The following is a 20,546-nucleotide window of genomic DNA, read 5'->3' on the forward strand; positions in this document are numbered from 1 at the left end:
TGTGATTGCAGAAGTATAACCTGGCGGTTGTATCACATGGCCCGAGGAACTGCCAGGGCACCAACGTGCTTCCTGCCAGACAACCTTTTGCAGCCGAAGGCACTAGTGCTCTGTCTGCAGTCACTGTCTCTGCAAGAACAAGTCCCTGAGCTTCCCAGGGCAAAAAGGGGGTGTCTGTTGACAACAGTGAGTCAAAACTTGGAACCCTGAGCCCTCGTTGTGCACTGTATCATTTTCCTGTTAATGGAGTGGCTTGGCCAGGTGTTAATTGGCAAGGGTTTTTGTTTGTTTGTTTTTGTTTTCATAAAAAGAACTATTTCTAAGTATGAGACACTTCCTACCTTTGAATGAGCTCAGAGCACATTTCCTAGTACAAAAGAACAGTGACATCGGCAGAAGGATGCAGAAGGTCTTGCCCAGTTTAACCCCTGGGGATGGAGACCCGGTTTCACAGCCGAGGGGATTCGGGCCGTGCGTGGCCTTGGTGGCTGAGGATGTGGACGCCAGAGATGCTGAGCTCTGGGCTGGTTTGTGTCACCAGCCGTGGTAACCTCATCTGAGAAATAGGGTGGTCGTGAGGGGTCGGTGAACTCATGCACACAAATAATGACGGCTAACACTGTGTAGCCCTCACGCCATCCCAGGTGCTGTTCTTTCGTTGGCTTGTTCTTCCTCAGAGCAGTCTTATGAGGTAGGTGCTGTTGTTGTCATCCCCGTTTCACAGATGAAATGTGGGGCACACAAAGGCTAGTAACTGGCCTAAGGTCGTACAACTACTGAAGTGAGGCGTAAGATGTCAGGCGAGGTGAGGTGGGGGATAAAGGTGGGCAGGTAGGGCCCAGTGGCATATAGAACGGAACCTGGGCTTTGTTGGCTGCCAGAAATGTTGGTGCCATCAGATGTCCGAGCTGCTTTGCGAATGGGTCCCCTGACGGCAGAACGGAGGATGGAATTCCTGAGGGAGAAAGCTGAGCCAGGGAGACCTGCCGTAGCACATCCGGATGAGATGGCAAAGGCTTGAGCCAGGGCTGAGATCATAGCAAAGCCAGGTAAATGCCACAAGCAGGACTTGGTTTTATTGGTTATTGGGTGAGGGATGGGGGAGAGAAAATGAGAATTCAAGGATAATTCCCAGATTTCCAGCCTAGATGGGCAGGTGGATGGATGGTGGTACCAAACACCAAGCTCAAAATTATAGGAGGAGCTGGGTTGGAATGGAAGATGATGAGGTCAGTCTGGAGCACGTTGAGTTTGAGGTGCCCGATGCTGACAGGTATTTAGGTAGAAGGTCCGGGAGGCAGTTCCAGAGGCCTTGGCTAATATCATCAGCATCTAGTGCATAGTTGAAACCTTGCAGGAGAGATGCACTCAGCTGGGAAAAGAGTTGGGGGGGGCAGACTAGGGCTCTAGGAGGGGACCTGGCAGTGCTAGTGCCCAAGTCTGAGGATGCATCAGCTCTGGGCACCAGTTGCTGAGCAGCTCAAGGTGTCTGGTGTGGTCCGGGCTGCGGTGGGCATGGATGCAGTGACCTGCCTGGCTTTGCAGGGGCGTGGGTCACAGTAGGCCTCTTTCAGGGCTTGGGGCATGTGTCACCATTCGAGTTCTACTGCAGGCCTGCAGAGAAGGGTGGCCTTGGGGAGAAGAAAAGAGTCGCAGCCCTCTCCTGGGCACAGGAGCTCTTCAAAATGGGAACATTTAAACATCGGTGAAACATCACTGATGGTCCAGGTCGTTGGGCTCCGGGTTCTTAAGCAGATGAAGTGGGGGAGTCACCTGCCAGGCTCTTGCACGTTGTCACGCTCTCCTCCTCCCACGGGCCTCTGACATTCTCACAAGCCTGGGAGTTGTCCTCCAGGGAGGTGACAGTGGGGGCTGGTTTTGGAAAGTCCCCTGGGGTGATTCCGATACATCCTCACCTGGTGCGGAATGTACCATTTGCTGTCAGGGACTCAGTGCCAACGGCAGAGAAGGCTGGGGACCCTCCTTTGTATTGAGTGCCCTGAAGTGAGCCGTTCACCACCGGCATTTTGCAGTGTTCCCCTCAGACTAATGGCAGCGCAATCCCACCGTTTAGAATCCCCATGTGTTCCTTCACACCTTGGTGAGTAAAGGTGCAAGCCACTCCGTCACACGTGTTAGGAAGGTGAGGGGTGGCTCCCAAAGCCCTGGGGGGGGCGTCTTTGTAGAACCCTGTGAAACACTGCTGTGTTTATTTCTGTCAAATGATCTAAGAACAGTTTTACGGGCAGAAAGAATGACTGTAATGTATGTATGCAACCTTGCAACCTAAAACTACCAGCCACTGTCCATGAAGAAAAAGTAAAGCTGTCACACTAAATCTAACTGGCTGGTTCTGTGTTTTTCTGCTGATATTTATTAGCTACACTCATTTGTTTCATTGTATCAGTATTCCCTGGCAGAGAAGTACGAGCAGATGCCAAAGTTGTAACAAAAATTTAAGAGACAGTTTTCAGTTGAATCTATTGAGGTCAGGGAGCCTTTCAGACACCAGTACAATGCCATCACCCCTGAACGCTGGTGACAACGGCAATGATTTAGTTTCACCTGTGGAACCCCCGAGTCCAGCTTATGGAGTAAATTCAGGAGCATAGTTTGAGAACCACTGGCTTAAAGGATCTCATTTCTTGTTTCTTTCAACCGTCAAGCAGTGACTGTATTTACATATATATTCCTGACCCAAGTGACAGGCCAGCTTTGTGGCAGATGAGGACTCCATCTGAGAGGAAAGGTGCCCCCTCTGTGTTCTAGCTCTGGGGATTTAGTCCTTGGCTTCTTTCTGTCCCAAACCTGCTTCCTTCAGTCTGCACCACCAAGAAGCATGACTTCTAGGCTCAGCTCTTAGGCCATGCGCTAAAATCATCCTTCCAAGGGCTGGAAGGACTTCCACAGGCCACTTTCAGGTGCTGGCACTAGTTCAGAGCCCTACGGACAGCTCCAGTTCCTGCCTGAGTACCTTCAGAGTCCGGGAACTCACCACTTCTTAAAGCAAAGTTTCTCATGGACAATCTCCCATCTCTACCCTCTAAAATTACCTGGCTCTTAACTTCTGCCTTATTTTTGCAATCAGTGCTCTCCCTGCTTTGCATTATTGTTATTTGGGTACTTAACTGTCTCACAGTGGTAAGGACTCCAGTTTGGGAATCATTTGGTTTAGAATCCCAGCTCCATATTTATCTTCACCATTTACCAGCTGTGTGACTTCAGCAAATTACTTAACCTCTCTGAGCCTCAGTTACCACCTATATAAAACAGGAATAACATTCGGTCTTTTTCAAGGATTATTCTGAGGCCTAAGGTAATGGAAGGAATTGCTTGACATGTAGAAAGCTGTCAATACAGCTTAGATATAATTATTATCCCCTCTGCCACACTCACAATCTCCGAGGGCAGAGACCTCTTCTTAGAGATCTTTGAACCCCCTCCATAACAGTCGGCAAAGTGTCTGTCAGAGGAATTTAATGAATACACGACATGAAAGCGACTGTGCTGAGCAAGAGAGACAGGAAGCTTGGATAATTACTTGAATATGTACAGTCATTAGAAGGCTTAAAAATGTAAAGCCAAAGCTCTGCAAAAGAAGTGTGCAGAGCAGAAAACAAAACCCAGAGCAGAATGCCAGGGACAAGGACGAGTTGGGACAGGAAACGCAGAAGCATTGGAAGAGGTCACGCAGAATCAGGTCAAGCTCTGGGGGGAAGAAGGAGCAGAGACACATGACGAGGGAGTGCTAATTAAGGTGGCCAGAGAGAACAGCGTGGTGCAGTAAATGCCAGCAGAGCAGGGAGCCCTGCCGCTGGGCTGACCCAGCGCAGGCACGTTGATTAAAAAAGGAAAAGGAAGACCAGAGTTCACGACAATGCATCGTATATGTCAGAATAGCTAGAAGAGAGGGCTTTGAATGTGCTCATCACAAAGAAATGGTAAATATTTAAGGTGCGGGTTATACAAATTACCCTGATTTTATCGTTACACACTGTATACACGTATGGAAGCATCACATTGTACCCCGTAAATATATGCAATCGTTATTTGCCAATCATAAATGAAAGGTTAAATTTAAGTTAAAGAAAAAAGGAAACAATCTTTCCACCAGAGAATCATTCCATGAGCCTGCACATTTCCATGCGTCTTTTTTCCTGCTCTCACGGCCTTACAGCTGAAAACTGATGACGGCAGAGTGGCAGCCTCTCCGCATTTCTGAACCGTAGCGTGAGCTTCCAACCAACCCCAATGGCATTTTCAGCTGGAGCCTCTTCCTGCCATTCCTTTCCTCTCTGCATGGCTGTCCATGCTCATCCGGGGGCAGGAAATGTGTGCATACTTGGGCTTTTCTGCAATTAGTCCTCTAAGGAGAAAAACAAAACAAAGCAAGAAAGAAAACTGAATGTTTTAGGGATATTCTCAAAACTTTTAAAGACTTGTTATTTACCGAGGCCAGAAAAGAAAGGCAGAAGCTGGTAACTTGGCCTCTCTGGATGAGGGATTTGTGGGAATTCATCTCGGGCTAGTTCATGGTTGTCCTGCACTTCAAAATACCTTTGAAGGTTTATTTGGAGACTTCAACCTGGGAGAGAGTCCCTTGCCAACTCTTGACGGTGCAACAACACATCTTTTGGAGAGAGAGAATTACTTGGGGAGAGCAGGCAGAGGGGGCAGAGCCGCTCCCAAATCTCCCCACCTCAAGGTCACTGGTGTGCCCGTGGTCCCCTTCTACCCTTCTCTGTGCCACCTGTGGGAAGCGGTGTGCTAAATAAATTAAAGGCATTGCTGCAAGTTGGAAGTGTGCTAGGGCCGGGTGGTGGAGGCAGCTCCCAAATCTGCCGTCAGTGACGCACGGAATCTGCAAATGCTCACATCAGGGCTTTTTCCCTCCCCTGAGAATCAGCTTGTAAGGTCGTGTCTAAGTGAGATCCAAGAGGAACCGGCTAACCTGCTGGAGTGAACAAGGAGTTAGCGTGAAAGTGGGCGGACCAGCCGATAAGGCCAATTGATTACATATCCCTTCATGCACGGAAGCCTGGTAGGAATGCTGCCCATAGTGACTAAGCTGTTAGCTCCCTTTATCACACATCCTTGGAATGGATTTTCATGATTTCTTTTCTTTATTCCCCCCGTGAAATGGAGGCTTCCGGTTGCAAAGCTCCCTCCCAGTTGTCAGATTACACTGCCCGATGGGCACGAGACGTCCACAAAAGAGAGTTTTCTGATGGGAGAATTGTGGTGTGCAAGGTGTTGTCTGCAAATGGTGGCCCCAGATCCCCATGGTGGCAGGTCAAGGTAGGTGGGAAGGTTCTAGAACTGTGTGTTCTAGAACCTTCTCGTGTTCTTTATAAGCTGCATTCTCACTCCTCTCTTTTCCACCTTCTACCGGTTTTGCTTCCGTGACTATCTGCACGTACAAGTGCTGTTAAGGCTGGAGAGCAGCGAGTTTCACTTCACAGTGCACTTCAGAGACGGGCCTTTGTGTGTGTTTGGAATTGCTCTCCACACATCCCCCACATTGCAAGCCTCGAGCTCCACTCCACCTCAAGGTTGACATAGTTTTTCAGCTGAAAGACTCTGGCCTGGCTTCCTAAAGCTACAGCCCTAGGTCTATAGATTCCAGGCAGGTGGGACGCAGGGTGCCCATTTAGTTAATTCCAAAGACACAGCATGGTGTGAGGGAGAAAGAATGGATTTGGAATACAGGCATTTGGAGTCAGAAGACTAAGGTGCAAGGCAAAACCAGTCCATGGTGTGGAAGTCAGAAGGTGGTCGGAGGTTTGCTGAGAGAGGACACAAAGAGAAGCTCTGAGTGATGGAAATGTCTTTGCCCTTTTTAGGTGCTAGTTACACGAGTTTATCCCTTTGCCAAAATTTATCAGATTGAACACTGAAGGTCTGCGTGTCTTATTGAATGTCAATTATACAGCAGTCTTTAAAAGGACAGGTTCCAGTCCTGGCCCTGCCTCTTGTTGACTGTGTAGGGAAGTTCTTTACTCATTGAGACTCAGTTTCCGTATCTATGAAACGGAAGCAGCACTTGCACCTGAGCTGTGGGTTAGCAGGGTATTAGCCAGTATGTGAGTCCAGAGCACTGGGAATGGTAAAGAGCCTGTCTGAGCGGGGCTGCTGGTGTCATGCTTCCCACACAGCCGCCGTCTGGGGCAGATTATTACACAGAAAGCTGGTACGAGCCCGTGGGCTCTCCTTGCCACTTCCCCGGGAGTTCAGTGTTTATCTATTTTAAGGAGACTCTGGGGATATCCAAATGCTACAGAAAAGCAAATGGAATGTGGATCTGCCGGGGAGAGGAGGGTGGCTGGAAGGGAACAGCTGGGGAGAAAGCTATCAATCCAGGCGGCAGCAGGGCCAGGCGGGTGCGGGTGCCGGGAGGGAGTCGCTACATGCCTGAGAGGGAATCGTGACCAGTGAAAGCGGCGTGAGTTTAAAAAATAAAAAAAAATCACATCCTGCCAAACAAACTGGGTCACGTTTCGTGATGGAGTTAGTCACTGAGCAGAGATGGGAAAGCAGTTTTTGGGCAGAAAGCAAAAGGTAAGTGGTGACTCAGCTGGAGGAGGCAAAGGCCACTTGAGCCTCCTGGCCTGGTTTCGGAGTTGGGCAAAGACTCTTCATGTGGTTCCTGCCCTGCATCTTGCGGTATTTTTGGCTGGAACTCGATCTTTACTCCTAAAGGCAACCCCAGACTACCTTGACATTGGAATCAAGAGCACAGCACACAGTTTTAAAAAGGAAAGAGAGAGGCCAGGTTAAAGTGAGGCACAGCAAGCAGGAAGGCCATTCTGGAGTTTACCCTCCGAATTCGAGTGGGGGATGACGCTGCCCAACCCCAGGCAAGCTCCCCAGAGATCGAGAGATCGAGTGATCGCACTGGCCGAGGCCTTTCCATTTAGGAACTTTCAGTGCCAAAGCAAATGTCCTTTGACAACAAAATCCTGCAAGATGGTTGAACAGTGTTGAAATCAAATTTCAAATTGTTAGCCACTGAAGTTTAAATAGGGAAAGATTTAACAGGAAGAAATAATCTAAAAGAGAAGTCTGATGTGCGAAATTTTGATTTTATCCTCATTATAAACATTTTGGTGCTTTCTGCTAGACATTTCTGCCAAGAAATGTGATATGTTGAAAAAGAAGAGGAAATGTATTCTATCGAGATGCTGTGACTATAAAAGGCTGTTTAAAATGATAGGAATCAGTCGAGATTCTCCCAGTGACCAAGGTTATAAAATTAGAATCTTAAACTACCAAATCGGGGTGAGAACGAACATTTTCAGCAAAAGCAATATCTAAATTTATCTTAATATAATTTCCATTATCCCATGATGTTTGTCTTTTCTGTGGGCATGTTGGATTTCTTATGCTGTTAATTCCCTACCCTAAGCGCCATCCCCGTTGGAGCAGAGGAGGGGATGGGAGAAGAGGGGGTGGGGGAGGCACCGTGAGAAGGCAGGGACATCTCTCCTGCCACCTCTGTATCTGAAAGATGCTGACGGGTGCACGTGGTCTGCACCAATATGTTGATGCCAATACTCAGGATGCTGAATGAAGCCTAGTTGGGAGGAGCCTTCTGAACCCAGGTCTCTGTCTTGATGGAAATCTTGTGCATTAAACCGAGTCCTCCCTCCTGCCATCCCCTCCCCCGGTTTCTAGCTGTAGCGCTCTGCTAATTAGCACATGGAGTCTGGAGCTGGGCCTTTTGCAGCCTGGATCTGACTCCATGTGCTTTCTCACCTCGCATTGTCCCCAGGTCTTCGGGAAGACGCAGTTGAAGACGCAGCCTCTCCCCAAGTCTTTCGTGGGCAGTGACTCCTAAGTGGGTTCTTCCGTACAGCTCCCTGGCTTTGGGGCTGACAGACATGGCTTTGACCTCAGTCCCATCACTTATTGGGCACATAGGTAACCTCTGTGCACACTGATTTCCTTGCCTTGAAGGTAAATAAGTAGCCGACACACATGAGCTCTGTTATCTACTTAACATTTTTGCCAGTGATGTGACAGGACACCTCGATGGAAAGTTGGCCAAATCAGCAGGTGACAGGAAACTGATAGATATGAACTAAGAAGAGGGACCCGTGACCCTCAAAGCCTGTGTTTTTGTCCCAAATCAGTTTTCCAATTGCAGAACTGGGGACGTGACCGTAACTGTGAAACAGATTTAGGAATGTCTGGCCCACAGTGATCTCCTGTCGGGATTGGGGCAGGACAAGGTAACCTGGGTCAGAGTTCTTGGGTAGCAAGCAACTGAAATGGACTCTAACTTAATCAGAAAAGGAATTTTCCAGAAGGTTATGGAGTAGTTGTTGGATTCTGAAGAATCTGGCCTCAGCAAGAAGAGGGAGGACCCTCTGTCTCCCAGATGGGGTCATCACAACTTCCCTGCTCTGCTGTTTTCCATCACCTCGTTCTCCCAAAGACTGGAAACTCCAGGAACCAGAGCCTAAGTGGCCTAAATTGAGTTCTCCGTTCTCTGTCCTCTGAGCAGGAGGCAGCAGGGAGAACCACGGCTCCTGAGTGAAGGAGGCAGTTCTCTATGGGAAATCAGGGTGCTTTTACCCCCAAAGTGGGAAGGCACACTTGGCAGGCCAGAGCCAGAGCCAGGGATGCTGAGCTTAGAAAGGAGCGCAGAGAAGCAGGGAGATGACCCCACCCTCCCCTTTCCTGGCCAAGAGCAGGCCGAGTTCCGGGCAGCACACTTTTAGAGATTGTTGACTGCTTAGGGTTATCCAAAAATAGCAGCCAAGACGATGAATGTCTGGAACACATGACATGTAAGAAAGGTTAAAAGAACTGAAGAGACGGAACCCAAAGGAGAGAAGGCCGAGTTGGCCTCTAATGGCTGTCCTCAGATACAGTCAGGCCTGGTTCCGGGGTCCCCAAGCTTATTGGCTCCAGGGACTGGCTTCATGGAAGACAGTTTTTCCATGGATTGGGGGGGTGGTGACAGGCGATGGTTTCAAATTCTCATAAGGAGTGCACAACCTAGATCCCTCGAGTGGGCGGTGTCCAGTAGGGTTTGCGTTCCTATGACAATCTGACTGTCTACTGCTGCGGCTGCCCGGACAGGAGGCGGAGCTCAGGCTGTGATGCGAGTGATGGGCAGCGGCTGCAAAGCTCACCTCCAGCTCTGTGGCCTGGCTCCTAACGGGCCACGGACCAGTACCGGTCCATGGCCCTGGGATTGGGGACCGCAGTGGTACGTAGAAGGCGGAACATTTTGTATTCAGTGGCTCTAAAAGGAAGAACTAAAATCAAGAAACAGACTTAACAGGGGAACAGATTTATTTCAGACCATTCTACGTTACGAAAGATCTTTCTACGAAATAAAATGAACGGACTTGTAAGGTAGAAAACTTCCCTTCCCTGGGAAACCTCCGCTGTTCAATTACCTTTAGCAATAAGCGCACTCCTAAAAGGACTGTAACACACCAGTGTGCCATGGCCCTCAAGGACGCTGACCTAATGGCTATTCATGGCCAGAAACAGCACTCCCTGTGTGGTCACATCTGCCAAAGAGCGCTCTTCTGTATGGTGTTAGTTCCAGATGTGAGCGATGTGAGTGACGATGGAGAGAACAGGCCGTGTGCGGTCTGAACACACCACGGGGGGAGCCCTTTATGTTAGAGCTTTGCTTCACCAAAGGGCCTGCCTCTTCTGGGGTGTGTTACATTGGCCTACATCAGTCTACACCTTCCAGTGGGAATCATGCCAACATCTTGCAGTACCATGGAACAATGTCCAACAAACAGATATTGAGTCTCTAGGACTATACCTGTTATTAGGAAGTGTGGGTGTACATATTTAAAAATATCATGCTGTACATGATAAATACATACTTTTTTTTTGTCAATTAAAAATGTAAATTAAAAGAAAGCTAGAGTATCCTAGTTGGAAGGGACTGTTGTGGTCAGTGTCTTCACAAGGCTTGAGTGTACCCAGTGGCGTTCCTGACCGGTTGATTTGTAGCCTGGTCTTGATTCCCTTCTGACACTCGCAACTTCCTGAAGTCGTCCACGCCACTTTGGGTGATTTTGGTTGCTAAAATTCTTTCCGACTTGAGGGTAAAATCTACCTACTATTTGACCATATCTATCAAAATTAAAAATGCACATACCCTTTGACCAGCAGTTCTTTCTTTAACAATTTATCCTACAGACATAATCCCTGAGGGGCTAAAGTCATGTGTGTAAAGATATTCATTGCAGCAAGGGGCTGGAAGTAATTTAAATGTTTAACCAGGGACCTGATTAAATAAATTATGGACTATCTGCACTATGGAATTCCAGGCAGCTGTTAAAAAATTTAACCATTCTCATGCATTGACAGGGAAAAAAATCTCTCAAATTCATGTTGATTTGCGAGAAAAAGAGCCTGGTTCAGTAATATGTACAGAATAATTCCATTTATATGATAGAAAAGGATATACATGAATATATGTGTGGGTTTTATCTGGAAAGATACTGGTAACTGTGGTTGCCTTTGGTGAGATAATCTTTGGAGACTGGTGGTCAGGGATGGAAGGGAGAATTTTAGGTGTATGTGTATGTGTGTGTATATGCATGTATATGTTAAGAAAAATTTTTATCCTCTGCATGTATCACTTTAAAAACTTCTTTAAAGATTATTTAAATTATTTGCAGCCCTTTGCTGGAATATCTTTGCACACTTGTCTTTGGTCCCTCAGGGACTATGTCTATATAGGATAAATTGTTAAAGACAGAACTGTTGATGAAAGGGTATGTGCATTTTTAATTTTGCTAGATATGGCCAAAGAGTGAGTAGACTTTACCCCTAAAGTAAGAAAAAGTTTAAAAACTTCTTTAAAAGTCTGCTGTTGGCTGGGTGTGGTGGCTCATGCCTATATTCCTAGCACTTTGAGAGGCCGAGGTGGATCACTTGAGGCCAGGAGTTCGAGACCAGCCTCGGCAACACAATAAGCCCCCATCTCTACAAAAAACAACAAAAAAAAGTTAGCCAGGTGTGGTGATACTCGCCGTAGTCCCAATTACTTGGGAGGTTGAAGCAGGAGGGTCATTTGAGGCTGGGAGTTTGAGGTTGCAGTGAGTTATAATGACACCACTCCACTCTAGCCCAGGCAATAGAGCGAGATGCTGTCTCAAAAAAAAAAAAAAGTCTGTTCTCTTAAATCCTAGCACAAGGTCCGCCTGGTTTTACCTCATAAAGCTGTAGAGAACATCTCTATAATCTTTTTTCTATAACAGCATGCATATGAAAAATTCTACCATGGGCCCCTTAAGCGCCCCTCTTCTACGTGTTAAACGAACACGGTTCTTTACCTTGGTTCTTCTACTCCTGGTCCTCTGGTCTCCTGCCCCCTGCAGGCCCAGAACCATGGGAGGCGCTGCAGCAGGACTGAGGTGGCCTCCCCGTACCGAGGCCCAGGCGCCCTGGGTGAGGGAGGGCGAGTGGTGTGAGGGAGAGGGAAGACCGCAGAGGCAGCACTGCCCGGGGAGCATCTGGAAGGGGCGAACTGGGGGTGCGCGCCCGACGCTGACTGTGCAGAGACCAGCTCTGCTAAGCAGCAGGCCGCCCCGACGTTCCTAGAGGAGTGTCCCCTAAACACGGCCACTAGTTTGCTAGAACACAGGAGAAAAATCACAATCCCTTACATTCGCATGGCTACTTTGCACTTTTAAAAGGTGTTTAACAAACTGGATTAAATTTGCTTCTCGCCATGACCCTTTGAAACTAGGCGGTCAGGGACTATTTTCCTTACTCAGGAGAAGAAAGCCTTGGCCAGAGAGATGCAGGGTTTTCTCTGGTCTTCTGTGTCCTTACTGGATAGACCCTTTCCGCTATACAGACTTGTCATTGATTTCACAGAAAAACAAACAAAACAAAACCGGATTAGACTCTTTGCTGATTTATCCCTAGTGTTATAATTTGGCAAGATGGAGAAATGTTTTCTACAGCTAGAGACAGAGGTAACTGGCTGAATGATTCCCCAGATCATGCACATCCACGAGTCCCAAAGCTCCTCACCCCGTAAGGCCCTGGCTTAGCCAGGAGAGCCAGGAACTTCTCTGCCCCATTGGCCACAGGTGGGCCGCCTTCAGCAAAGGGTAAGAGACGGGTTAAGCTTCCCACTTGGAGAAAGCCAAGTCCCCTCCGCACGGCTGTAGAAGAGGAGCCCAGAGTATCTTTAGGGCCGGGGGGCATCTGCAGCCTGGGCCTTACACCTTCGGGACCCCTCTCTTGCAGGGGCTGAGGACCCCGAGTGACGGCAGAAAGGTGGGAGGGCAGGGGTGGAGAGGGCCGCTGGCAGCTGGGCTTAAAGAATTTGGGTGTCCAGCGTATCTCCCAGGCCTGCGGTCGGTCCCTCCAGCGGCACACACCCCTGAGGCTGCTTGTCGGTTCTTTTCCCCTTTTAGGATGCTCTCCCTGGCCACTTTAACCTAATTTCATCAGGATAAATGAGTTAAGGAAGCAGAAGGAAGAGCACAGAGGAACATTTCCTTGCAGGCTGGAGCACCGAGGTCCCCCAGGGAGTGAGCAAAGGGCTTCTCTTCTTGCATGTAGGAAAAGATGTTTGACTGTGAAAAATGCTCTCTGGTGCCCTAAACTGGCAAACACCAGCTGGGGAGAACAGGCGGCAGGGTGGGGGTGGGGGGCCGGAAGGTAGAGGGGTTTCTGCAGGAAGTAAGGCCTTCTGGCCTCTGATAGATCTGCTTGCCGGGAGTGATGTTTACAACGTTTAACAGCCGGGCCTGACCAATCAGAGCTGTCACTGCTGCGCCCCCACCCCCAGGCCAGTCAGCTCCTGGAGGCCCCCTGCTTGGCCATCTGTGCCCCCCCCTTCAGTTGCAGGGCACAGGGGAGGTGGAGGGGGCGGGGAGGGGCTGTTTACCCCCCAGCGTGGAAGTGTTTCCATATGAGCCTTCACAGCCGAACATCGGCCTGGGGTTAGGAGCCCGTGGTCCTGGCCGCCTCTCAGGGTGCCTGGCCCTGCCCACACGCTCATTCCCAACCCCGGCTGGGATCAGCCTCACCCCATCCCTGGCAGGCCCACAGGTGTCTGTTCTCCCTCGCAGAGCCAGGCGGTGCCCGAACGTGCCGGTGGCCAGCGGGGTGGCCTCTCCGCCTGCAGCATCCAGCCGGCGCCGTCCTGACTTACGGGGAGCAGCGGCTCCTGCTTCACCAGGAGGAATCTTCCTCTGGCTGCGCCGCCAGGATGACGGCTATATTTTCCCCACGCAGCTGGAACACGCTGTGGGAACGGACGCCTCGCTGCATCGGGAACTCAGGGCTCTTCGTCCAGAAGACAGGAGCGGCCCGGCTTCCAGGGCCACGAACAGATGTCTGCGCGGCGCAGGCTGCCCACCTGCCAAACCTCCGGCTTCCTTTCTCCTCCTTGAGGGCGCTGAGCAACAGGAGCGTTAGACAGACGTGTCGTGTGTGCTGCGGCTTCCACTTTCCCTGAGGACCAGCTGTCTGATCTCCTGAGAGAGAGGAATCAGGCAGCCGAGCTTTCGAAGGTGGAAGGGGAGCGGTGACGTGCGGTGCAGTACGCGTGGTGACCAGGGGTCCTCGCTTCGGCGGGATGACAGTGTGGACGGGCTGGGCTTGTTGGGACAGAGGAGTTGGTGAAGACCCCTTCTGATTTTCACAGTCTGAAAAGTTCTGTTCTGGCGAGGCTCGAAACGGCAGAGCTTCGTTTCATTATTTTTATGTTTATACATACTATTTTTACTTCTAATACATGTATGTAGTTGCAAAATTCAGATATTTAAAAGCCTTTGTAAAAAATCACAGCCCAGTAGCCTCCTGCCCCACCCAGCACCTCCAGTTACCGCTGCTAGAGTCAGCTGTTGTCGGTGGCTGGCGTTGTACTCCTGGAGCTTGCAGCAATCGCTCTAATACACTTATAGGGCTGCATCTTTATTTTTTAATTTTAGAAATGATCTCCTGACTTATTGCTATCGAAGAAGAAAGGGTAGCTTTTTCCCTCATTTCCCAACTGGGTTCCCCTATTTCTTCCTATCTTAGATGCCATCAGTGATAAGATTTACCCTTATTTTGTGAGGTACTACAAAAGAACCTAAGTGTTCTCCAACTAGGATACAGTGCTCTCATATCACATTGACTAGAAAATGTATTCTGATTTCCAAGATACTAAAAAGGGGAAAAATACATGCATTTTAGAACATGATAAATTATGGGACATCAGATCTTCTGATAAAAATCACTGGTCAGTATTTGCATTATTTTGACTATGTAAATATTGTCTGAAGTGTGCTGTGATTGCATTTCCACTCATGTACATCTTTTCCCCTCTAAAGTTAATAATTGACTTGTCTTTTTACGTGTTTTTGTTTTTTTTGTTTTTTTTGGTATTTAGGACTAAATACTATCCCCAAGCTTTCCTCAACGTGGGGAGCACACTGGCAATCTCTCAGTTGTGGTCCCCTCTCTGTGGGGACGTCCTCCTGGAACTCTCTTCCTGCGCCACACTCAGGCTGGTTTCTCCGCCCGTCCACCGCAGTTGGCAGCCCAGAGCTTCCTTCACAACATCCTCTTGGAAATTGTCTTTCCTTCTCTCCTGTGTTAGATTCCCTATTCCCTGGAACTTGTATCTGCTTTCTTGGTTAATTCTTTGTTTTGTTGGAGCATGTCCTCTAGTAGCTTCCTGAGGAAGGGTTCATGGCAGGTAAATATTTGGAGACCTTGTAAATGTCCCTTGCACTTTCAACACATCTGTTTTCAACCCAGCTGGACCCATGCTCTGCACAGAGGGAACCACGATTCTGCGGTGTAGCTGGTTTGCTTCTTACAGATTATCTTCCCTTTGGGCTTAGTTTTCAGCTTTTTCTTCTTTGCTAAATTAGTTGCCCCTCATTCATCTGCTTTTCCATTCCCAGAATATTGTCAGCATGTTTTGTTTGCTGTTGTCTCTGTTCCTGTTCTCTTTGCCCTTGTGGGTCTGCACAGTGGTGTGCTAGTAAATGTTTGACAGACAGCTCCTGGGGGAAGGGAGGAACCCCGATGTGTAGCAGTCCAATTTCTGTGGTGTAAATACGTCTACTGTGGCTAATTTCAATGCACCAAAAGGACAACACTGAGAATTAAGTTGGAAAGAAATGCAAAGTAGCACACCAGTATTCAAATGGTCCCTGACTTAAAATGGTTAGACTTACAATTTTTTTGACTTTATGATGGTGTAAAAGTGATACGCAGTCAGTAGAAACCATGCTTCAATACAGTATTCAATAAATCACAGAGATATGCAATGCTTTATTATGAAATAGGCCTTGTGTTAGATGATTTTTGCCTGACTGTACGTTAATGGAAGTGTTCTGAGCATATTTAAGGTAGGCTGGGCTCAGCTCTGGTGGTCGGTAGGTTAGTTGCATTTTAAAGGCACTTTTTATTTTCAATATTTTCAACGTACAAAGGGTTTATTGGTATGCAGCCCCTTCATGAGTCAAGAAGCATCTGTATGTTTCCACAACACAGATACAACTGACATGAACAGTAGAAGTAAATAACCTCAAGAGAATATATAATTGTAAAATTGTTACAAAGTGATAAGTTTTGAGAATTTATTAAATTTGTTTGTAATATAATTTTTAAATTGTAAGCTTATATATAATTTAGTTGTTTTAAAAATTGTGATTGTGGGCAGGGCGAGGTGGCTCACGCCTGTAATCCTAGCACTCTGGGAGGCCAAGGCGGGAGGATCATTTGAGCTCAGAAGTTCGAGACCAGCCTGAGTAAGAGCGAGACCCCATCTATACTAAAAAATAGAAGGAAATTATCTGGACAACTGAAAAAATATATATAGAAAAAATTAGCCGGGCATGGTGGCACATGCATGTAGTCCCAGCTACTCAGAGACAGGAGGATCACTTGAGCCCAGGAGTTTGAGGTTGCTGTGAGCTAGGCTGATACCACGACACTCTAGCCCGGGCAACAGAGTGAGACTCTGTCTCAAAAAAAAAAAAAAAAAAAAATTGTGATTGTGTTTAATGACTAGCTAGCAAAATTCCTGAAAATTTAACAATCAGTTCTCACAAGTATCGGCTGACCTTACCATATCACTGCGTTTATGCCTTTGGAGTGATTTTATTGTCCTTTTAGTATAATTATTAATAATCTGTTTTTTAATTTACTGCTGTATAGCATACAATTACCTTTTCTCATGTATTGTTAGCATAATGGTAATCCATTCAGAAATCACATTGTCTAATTGTAGCTGTCAAATTGTATCGAAACAAGGATGACACCTCAGTGGAACAAGAGGATGCCTGACGTGAGGGATAAATAGAAGGGTTCAGACAAAATGAGGTGTGGGTAGGAAACCGGTACCCATAGGTGGTACTCAAAGGAAAGTGGTGTCAACACGACTGGGCATGAGGTCTCACTAGAACAAGGCAGTAACTGCACCAACCTTTTCATTCCGATTTAATCTCAGTTTTTAAGAAGAGCATTTAGTGTATCTGTGTTTCTTAGTAATGCTCTGAAGTGGTTCCAAGCAACTTCTTACTCTGAACACATATGACCACGAAGGGTCGGTGTAATAACACCGAGGCAGGTGCAGAGCCTTTCATTAGGTGAGCTCAAAGCGTTTTGCCAGCAGTGCCTCATTAAGCCTCACCACACCTCGTGTGGGCGTTGAAGGGGAGTATCATTATCCCTATTTTACAGATGGAGAAAGCAAAGGCCTTAAAGCAAATCAGCAGTAGCCGAGACTGGCTTGTCTGCCTGCAAATCCAGCGTGCTGTCTTTTTGTGACAGTGGGATCTTGAGCACTGGGTTATATTTTCTGACTCTATCTAGCCAAAACTTTGGGGTACAGTTTTGTTGTCTGACATACCAAGGAGTTGTTTTAAGTCCTAAATTGTATAATTCTGCTTTTGACCTTTGTTGGCCCTTCCACACCTTCCACCATTCGTGATTTGATAGTATCCTGTGGTACATTATCCAACACAACCCCAGTGTGGCTGTAGGAATAGGGGAGTGTTGACAGGAGCAAAAATCTGCATCACTGGGTACAAATTAGAAGACCAGGCACTGTGGTTTGTCTCTGTGTTAGGCAGATAACAAAGCATTAATAATTGCCAAAATAGATGGTAGACTTTTTGAACATTTATGATGTGCCAGATACGGACTTTAGTACTTTATACTATTGCCACATTTAAATTATTTTAATCTTTGCAACAACAATTTGTGGTTGGTATTAATTTATCCCTATTTTGTGGGTGAAGAGAGCGAAGCTTAGAGAGTCTAAGTAGGTTGCACAAGGACACACAGCTAGTGCATGGCTTTGAACCTAAGGCTGCCCAGCTCTAGGTCCATGAGCTTGCAGGGGTTATTGCCTCGCCTTTCTACTCCTTGTTTTGGTAACAGCTGGTTATGGTGATTGGTGTAGAGATGGACCTGTCATCCAACAGAGTCCCAACCTGGATTTTCCTAGCTGGACCTAGCAGAAGAACCCTTCCTTCCTTGGTTACAGAGGTGTTTGACTGTGGCCCCAGGGAGGTGGACTCCCATGCCCACTGCTACGTGTGAGGAAAGAAAGCTCTCTGCAGGGGGAGAGAATCAAGTTCACACACAAAGAGAAAAGCAGAGATAAGGATTGGGAGAAAGAATCCTGAGGACATTCAAATCCTTGCCTCCAAGTCCTTGCCTCTATTACCTAAGCTAGTTCGAGTTCAGCTGTTGTCCCTTGCCCACTGGGAGAGTCCCGACTGATACGGAGTTTGCACACCACAGGAGCCTGCTGCTGCACCATGTGGACGGGGATAGGAGAGCTCACCACCCTTGGACTTACCCAGTCAATGTCGTAAGCAGGTTGTAGCAGGTAAACTTTCCCCACAATACAACCTTTCTTCCACTTCTAAATGCATTCTGTGTCTCATCTGTGAGATTCTTCTCCATCCCCTATCACTTGGCCCATGCCTCCTAATACAAATACAGCAGAGTGTATAGTGGTAACATGGGCATCTTAGACTTGATATGCATTACTTGGTCTTCTGACCTCAAGAGGCAGGAGAACAGTCATGGTACTAACAATATGAACAGTACGATGACACTACTGACTTCAACTGTGGGTCCCCAGACTATACGATTTTACAGGCCAGATTTTTTTTTTTTGAGGGGTTGGGGGTGGGAGAAATTCACAGAGTTGCCAACCTTTTACTTTGCCAAACAGGGCTAGTAGACTTAAATTTATCCTTCTCTAACTCCTCATTCATTTATTATAACGAGTATGGTAGACACCTTTCTGTAAGTCCAGAGGTTATCAAGTAACCTTACCCAGTGACTAGAAGACTATAAAGTGTCACACGAATTCTTCCACTTCACTTGATACCCTTGGTTACCCGTCTTGGTCCATATGCTTTGCTGTAGAGGAATGTAGGCAGACCCCGGGTCACAGACAACCTGATTCATGGCATTTGTACTTAAAACAGGCTCCTCGTAAGGGTAATTTATAATTAAGTAATGAAACTAATAATTCTGGGACTAGTTTCCTCTGTGCTTGTAAACAAACCCGCATGGTGTAAGCGGTTCTTTGGCACGGCACCTCTGCGCCAGCCGCCAGTCTCACAGACAGAGGAGAAGCTGATAGAAACACAAGAACAGGAAGAGTCAGAAGACCCAGAGCCAAGAAAGCTTACGCTGGAACAACGAGCTGAAGCCTTTTGTCTCACTGAAGCAGGATTTGCTAAGCTTGAGGAGCGAGATCCTAACATTGAGTGGTTTACAAAGGTTTACTGTGCAGTTAGTGAGAAGATCAGCTGCCACAAGGCCATTTATGATGAAAAGGAGAAGAAGGCTGTGCAAACAACCCTAGACACCTTTTTCAAGAGACTGACTTAAGTGGTGAGCTCCCCTCCTCCGGCGACAGAACCAAACCCTGATTGTCCAGCTCCCACTCCATTCTCTCCGGCACCATCTCCATCATCCCCGTCCGATCAGTGTCTTCTTGCCTCAGAAGTGCCCCTTCCAGTAAGGACAGGGATGCAACATCATGTGAGTATTAGCCGTTTATATTCTTTTTTTGAAATTTCTCCTATCTCCATCTAAACTTTTTGTATGAGTTTGTTTTTATGTTCTATTTGAATGAAAAGAAAGAGCACAATAGCTTCTGTAACTTATTATTACAGTGCAGGGGTATTATTATTATTATTAAAATATTGCACTGTATTATTACTACCACATACAGGCCATTATAGTATTGTTATTATTAATATTATCATATATGTGCTGTGCACCAGGGATCGGAAGTTACATACAAATCCAACCTAAAGACATTCTCAGGAATGTGTTAATATTTAATATCTCATTTGTAACCTGGGGACTGCCTGCACATAAGGCTTTGTAATTTATAAAGAAAGGAGGCTCATTTGGCTCACTAGAGGTATGGTGCCAGCATCTGTATCTCATCCGGGAGATTCTTCTCCATCCCCTATCACTTGGCCCATGCCTCCTAATACAAATACAGCGTAGTATATAGTGGTAACATGGGCATCTTAGACTTGATATGCATTACTTGGTCTTCTGACCTCAAGAGGCAAGAGAACAGTCATGGTACTAACAATATGAACAATACGATGACACTACTGACCTCAACTGTGGGCCCCCAGACTGTACGATTTCACAGGCCAGATTTTTTTTTTGAAGGGTTGGGGGTGGGAGAAACTCATAGAGTTGCCAACTTTTTATTTTGCTAAATGGGGCTAGTAGACTTAAATGTATCCTTCTCTAACTCTTCATTCATTCATTCATTTATTATAACAAGGAGTTTTATAACATTGTTATATAACATTAACAAGGGTCTACATAATATTTTATATATATTATAACAGGGGCTCAGCCTGCTTCCACTCAGGGCAGAGGGAAGGGGGAGCTGGCGTGTGCAGAGATCACATGGAGAGAGAGGAGGCAGGAGAGAAAGTTGGGGCAGTGCCGGGCTCTTTTTAATAACTAGCTCTCAGGGGAACGAGAGCTCACTCATTACTGCAAGGATGGCACCAAACCATTCATGAGGGATCCACCCCTGTGACCCAAAGACCTCCCATGAGACCCCACTTACCAACACCTACCACACTGAGAATCAAATTTTAACATGAGATTTGGAGGGCTTAAACAAACCATACCCAAACCTTAGCAGTTACCATCCAGAATTTAGAAGACAGTATATGGAGATTGTCAGTCGTTCTTGTTGGTGATAATTTAAAAAATGAGTTGGAAGCTAGAAGGGCAAAAAGAGGAGAGGAGAGAGCTGTGGCAGTGGAGTGAATGTGGTGCAGCCACGGGGCAGGCGAGGGGGTGTGGGGAGCACAGGAGCTGGCGGGGCCAGGCCCTGCACTGGCTGTTCTGGTGTGCTTTGGAATGCAGCAGGCAAGGGCAGTGTTGAGCCCGTAAACCCCTTGATGCTAGGCACTGACTGTGATGCCCCCCATTTCCTCCGCTTAGCGGAGTAGTGAGCTATGTTTAGCCAAAGCTGTGCCTGTAGGACAACAGCCAGAGCGAGACTCAGAGCAAATCAATGAGCGCGGCTC

The 20,546-nt window shown here is 47.3% G+C and overlaps 1 protein-coding gene across 1 annotated transcript in view; it reads left to right on the top strand.

Annotated features, from left to right (window-relative positions):
* KATNAL1 (katanin catalytic subunit A1 like 1) overlaps positions 1 to 20,546 on the top strand; it is a 166,855-nt gene that overhangs the window by 22,960 nt on the left and 123,349 nt on the right. The window lies entirely within an intron of this gene.

This window comes from Microcebus murinus, chromosome 13 (genome assembly GCF_040939455.1).
Source record: "Microcebus murinus isolate Inina chromosome 13, M.murinus_Inina_mat1.0, whole genome shotgun sequence".
In the NCBI taxonomy this organism is placed as follows: Eukaryota; Metazoa; Chordata; class Mammalia; order Primates; family Cheirogaleidae; genus Microcebus; species Microcebus murinus.